Here is a 6,325-nt window from a genome sequence, read left to right as displayed (position 1 = left end):
GAGGAACCAAAATCCAGTGAATCCCCATCCATTCAGAAGCCTCTTTATTCCTTAGTCCCTTAGTCATCTTGTCATCCCATCCCTCACCAAGGAGAGTGAGAGTGAGAGAGGGATTCCAACCCTAGTCCAGTTTAGCCTAGTCAGAGCCTAAGCTTTCTAAGCTACTTAGTCCTGATCCAAGCCACTCGATATAGCCTTACAATACTACCATCCATCCAACCATATAGTCTTCAATCAACCTAGTCTAATTTCAAGCATTATCATTGAGCAACACACATTTCCTTCTTAACTCCCTTGCTCCTCATATACACCATCGCTATATTGTATTACATTATTTTTTCACATCCATTTGGCTCAGGCGTATGCTCTATGACTTGCTGATATAAGAGCCTGCCCACCAGAAACCCAGCCAATTAGCTTCCATTTTGTCATAAGCATCAACACAGATCAAACAACCATAACATTCAGCACTCGATCAATTTGAATATATGGTTTGTGGCTTGCTGGCATAGTTAGATCCTGCCCATTAGAAATTCAGATGGATTAGCTATTATCATCATTGCATTCATCTTTTGTATGTGAGAGCTAATCTTATCCCCCATAAATTAGTTAGATCTTGTGAAGTAGAGACCATACGCTTGAACGTACAGAATAGGTGCCTAACACCTTCCCTCTCTGTAACCAAAGTCCCTTACTCAAAATCTATGAACGTAGCCTTAAAAGTCATCTTAAGACTAATGATCTTCGGATTCCCAGTGTTAAGCGTTTCTATAAGGTTTAACTGACTGTAAATTAGAAGTAATTAATTAGTGATGACTACGGTCAAATATAATACCCCCTCAACCACAGCCCCACAAAAGCCCTCAAAATAGGTACACCCCTTCGGAAGCGAGTCAATCCATTTAGGATCCGGCGTCTACAGACCCAAGGGACCAAGCCTAGTCAAAATAATCAGGTGGACCACAATATACATTGGATGTGAGTTATGTGCATCTAATGGGCCACCAGTATACATTGAATATGAGTGGCTGGTTCTATTGTTCTTATGCATGTGGAGCCCACATAACTTTTGGGTTCCACATTCTTTTTGGGCTCGTCGGATTTCATGTGGTCCAAGAATCACTCTTATTAGATGTCATAATCATCTATTTGATAAAAAATTCTCTCTTTTATATATATATATAGAGGCATGCTCACCTATGCCCCTACGCACATGTGTCATGGGTATATAATCCAAACGGTCCATGTGATGCAGCATCCTAGGAAACCTCAAGGGACCAAATTTCACCCTGATCCAAAACTCTAGTGGGTCATAGCAAAAAGAGATGCAAATCAAGGGAGGAAACTGTTTTCTTTTTTCATGGCCCACCAAAATTTTGTATCAAAGTAAAATTGGGCCCTGGCGATTTCATGGGGTATTGCATCACCTGGATTGTTCAGATTTTGGACTTACATCACGTATGATGAGTTCTAAAAAAGTTTGCTTGAGTTCCATGCAAACTGGAGCGTAGCGGCTATATATATCCAATTATTATTTTCTATGAATATAATTTGCGTGTGTCATTATACCAAGATATGGTATATTACTTTTCAATTGCAGAATTAGTGGGCTTACTTTTATAACACAATAAAAGCTTAAAATTTCTTAATTTTGGGCTTTATATATTCCAATAGGCTTATTATAATTATTTTGTCAAATTTTACATATACACACTAATTCAAGGTATTAATTAAAGTTGATTTACTTAATCAAATTTAGGTTCAAGAATTCTAATGCATTTATATTATGGGGTCCAAATATAATTTTTCAATTCTAGCCCATTCCAATTTTAAACTACTTGACTAAGCATTCCAATTTACATCAATTTTATAATAATCGTGATTTGATTTTAATTTGTTCCAAATATAAGTTCACCAACCAAGCAGCCATAGCTTACAATGCATTAATAGCATGGATCATCCTCACATATAACAATTATTTAAATCATAAGGACGGTCAAAGTCATTTTAAAATCTTGTAAATCAAGGTCATTTCATGTCACGATAAATGGCGCGCCTAATGAAGCAAATCCACACGTTATGTTAGACTAATCAGCAAAATTCAACATATCATTATCATTAGATAATGGTCATCATGTCAAGAATCCATGCAACTGCATCCATATATCTATATGTACTTTCACTTGGTGCATACACCTGGACTGCATCTTTGCACAGTATACTCGAGTTCTAAGTTCTGGCAAGTGGGACCCATAGTTAGGTGATCCATACCAGTGGCCTCTTGGGTCCCACAATGAATGGAGCATGACCCAAGGAATCTCTCCAGGTGGCAGATCCCAGCGACCAATATGGCCCTTTGTTCATTTGAATGTCTACCGTTGTTATATCTCGTTTACTGCCTATCTATAGGCCCCAGATGGAAATGCTAGCATTGTCATATCAAGGAGATTTTTGACACACACTCCACCTATGGTGGGACACGGCAGATAAATGGTCTGGATTATGAAACCATCAGACCCACCTGTCAAAACTCAAGATACGAGGGAAAGATGAGGGTCACTGTCTCATATATGGTGCTTCTTGCATCAATAACATTAACGAAAACAATAGCAGAAAATGTCATTTGGCAAAGTGGGCCATGCCTATGTAATCCAGGCCATAGCTTTATTGTGTTCAACCGTGGATAGATCATGCCCCTAAAAAATCTCCGATATTGGAAGATCCTAGCCTTTGAACCGTCTATTTGTAGGCCAAAAATCAAAGGTCATGATTGTTCTATTGAGGCTATGTATGGGCATGGTTCATCCACATGGGACACAACAGAACAGTGATTTGGATTATGGAAAAATGGGCCACACTTAACAATGATTTGAATTATGGAAAATTAAAAACCTGCCTATGCTGATGGATGGTCCAGCTTAAAATAAAAAAGCATTTAATTATATTTCTCTCGTTATCAAGATTGTTACAACATTTAGATCTTCTACCCTGAAATCGGGCCATTTCACACATCAGGTGGGCCACAGCTTACAAATATCATGCCTAAAAACCTTTAATATTTGAAAGCAAAAAAAGAAAAAGAAAAAGAAGGAATAGAGCGACAGTGCCATACGGATCAGAGATTGGATGACCAGGAAATTGTATTCATGGATATTTTTCCAAGCATGCTTCATCCATGGGAGGCCCATCGTATCAACGGTCTGGATCACCCATCAATGCACCCTACTTGTACAAACATATTGTTTTAAGTTTCTGTCTCATCCACTGGCATCCATTGCGTCAATCTTAAGCGTCCGAATTGTCGGCCATCATTGATGAGTTTGAGCTCAAAGTTCATGCCGATCTTACCATCCTAACCGTCAGATTTTGCTGATTGGATTAGGGATTCTGACCATTTTAATCTGTATCATCCATTTGATAGCCACCAACTTCACGGTTAGTAACGACCAATCAGGGTAGATTCTGGTGTACACCATCCTACCATATGGCCTATGATTTGGACGGTCTAGATTGACGTGCATGTATGCTACAAGTTCAACGGATGAGAGGCACCCACCATAGGTAAAAAATGGTTGTCGGCTATGGCAATTACCATGTTTAGATATCTTATCATGTTAGTTTAGCTGCTTGGGTGGACCCAATCAGTTTCTACTGAGGATTGATCCTAGCCGTTCGTGTAACGGGTCAGTCTTGATTCCATGCCATTCAGCCGCCCAACTTGCGGCCTGGAAATGGGCTTTAAAAACAAGGAAGATCCAATGGTTCAGAGTAAACACGAAATGATCGGACGGATAAGGATTCCCTGATTGGCGTGCTTTTTGTAAGTTGCACCATCCATGGCAGGGCCCACCAATCAACCGTCTGATTTACTTTGGAGATATTTGGGATGTGGTACTTTAATGGTCGGATTTCACAAACTAATGGTGGAGATTGAATCACGAAAGGTTTGGATGGCCGAACAAGTTTGAACGCGGATTGCGTACTGCTATGGACTGCTATAGCGTACTGAGTAAACTCTCTGGGGCCCACTGTGATGTATGTAACTTATCCACGCCGTCTAACCATTTTTCGAGCTCATTTTAGTATACGAGACCAGAATTGAAGCATATCCAAAACTCGAGTGGATCACACACAGGAAATAGTGGGAATCGAACGCCTACCGTTGAAAACTTCTTGAGGGCCACAGAAGTTCTGGATCAAGCTGATATTTTTGTTTTCCCTTCATCCATGTCTGTGTGACCTTATGAACAGGTTGGATGACAAATAAACATCATTTTGGGCCCTAAGAAGGTTTCAACGGTGGAAATCATTATCCATACCGTTTCCTGTGGTGTGGTCCACTCGAGATTTGGATATGCTTAAATTTTGGGATCATGCCATGAAATGAGCTAGTAGATATGATGGACAGCATGGATAAGAAAAATACATTATCGTGGGCCCCACAGATTTTACTCAGTACGGAATCCGTGTCCACCGAGTATAACTTTTGAGAAATAGACCGTGGCCATGCATGAGTGTTATCAATCTCATACAAGCAGCCACGTCTCTTATCGTACAATCAAGTTCAACTATAAGAATGAGATCTATAATATCAATCCACACCATCCCACGTGCATCCCACCGTACATTTTTAATAGTAAAAGATAGATGGTCTAGATTAAAAATTTAAAAAGCATTTGATGATACTTTTCTCTCTTGATTAAGATTGGAATCATGAAAACCCTTTTGGAGAATGACAAACCCTAGTCTAGTTTAGCCTAGTCAGATCCTAAGCTTTCTTAGCTACTTAGTCCTGATGCAAGCCACTCGATATAGCCTTACAATACTACCATCCATCCAACCATATAGTTTTCAATCAACCTAGTCTAATTTCAAGCATAATAATTGAGCAACACACATTTCCTTCTTAACTCCCTTGCTCCTCATATACACCATCGCTATATTGTATTACATTATTTTTTCACATCCATTTGGCTCAGGCGTATGCTCTATGACTTGCTGATATAAGAGTCTGCCCACCAGAAATCCCGCCAATTAGCTTCCATTTTGTCATAAGCATCAACACAGCATCAAACAACCATAACATTCAGCACTCGATCAATTTGAATATATGGTTTGTGGCTTGCTGGCATAGTTAGATCCTGCCCATCAGCAATTCAGAGGGATTAGCTATTATCATCATTGCATTCATCTTTTGTATGTGAGAGCTAATCTTATCCCTCATAAATTAGTTAGATCTTGTGAAGTAGAAACCATACGCTTGAACGTACAGAGTAGGTACCTAACACCTTCCCTCTCTGTAACCATAGTCCCTTACTCAAAATCTATGAACGTAGCTTTAAAAGTCATCTTAAAACTAATGATCTTCGGATTCCCAGTGTTAAGCGTTTCTATAAGGTCTAACTGACTATAAATTAGAAGTAATTAAATAGTGATGACTACGGTAAAATATAATACCCTCTCAACCACAGCCCCACAAAAGCCCTCAAAAGAGGTACACCCCTTCAGAAGCAAGTCAATCCATTTGGGATCCGGCGTCTACAGACCCAAGGGACCAAGCCTAGTCAAAATAATCAGGTGGACCACAATATACATTGGATGTGAGTTATGTGCATCTAATGGGCCACCAATATACATTGAATATGAGTGGTTGGTTCTATTGTTCTTATGCATGTGGAGCCCACATAACTTATGGGTTCCACATTCTTTTTGGGCTCGTAGGATTTCACATGGTCCAAGAATCACTCTTATTGGATGTCATAATCATCCATTTGATAAAAAATTCTCTTACACACACACACACACACACACACACACACACACACACACACATTGGGCTCGTAGGATTTCACATGGTCCAAGAATCACTCTTATTGGATGTCATAATCATCCATTTGATAAAAAATTCTCTCTTATATATATACACACACACACACACACACACACACATAGAGGCATGCTCACCTATGCACCTACGCACATGTGTCATGGGTATATAATTCAAACGGTCCATGTGATGCAGCATCCCAGGAAACCTCAAGGGACCAAATTTCACCCTGATCCAAAACTTTGGTGGGCCATAGTAAAAAGAGATGCAAATCAAGGGAGGAAACTGTTTTCTTTTTTCATGGCCCACCAAAATTTTGGATCAAAGTAAAATTGGGCCCTGCCGGTTTCATGGGGTATTGCATCACCTGGATTGTTCAGATTTTGGACTTACATCACGTATGATGAGTTCTCAAAAAGTTTGCTTGAGTTCCATGCAAACTGGTGCGTAGCAGCTATATATATATATATATATATATATCCAATTATTATTTTCTAT

This window comes from Magnolia sinica, chromosome 16 (assembly GCF_029962835.1).
Source record: "Magnolia sinica isolate HGM2019 chromosome 16, MsV1, whole genome shotgun sequence".
Classification (NCBI taxonomy): Eukaryota; Viridiplantae; Streptophyta; class Magnoliopsida; order Magnoliales; family Magnoliaceae; genus Magnolia; species Magnolia sinica.
This window is presented reverse-complemented; position numbering follows the sequence as displayed.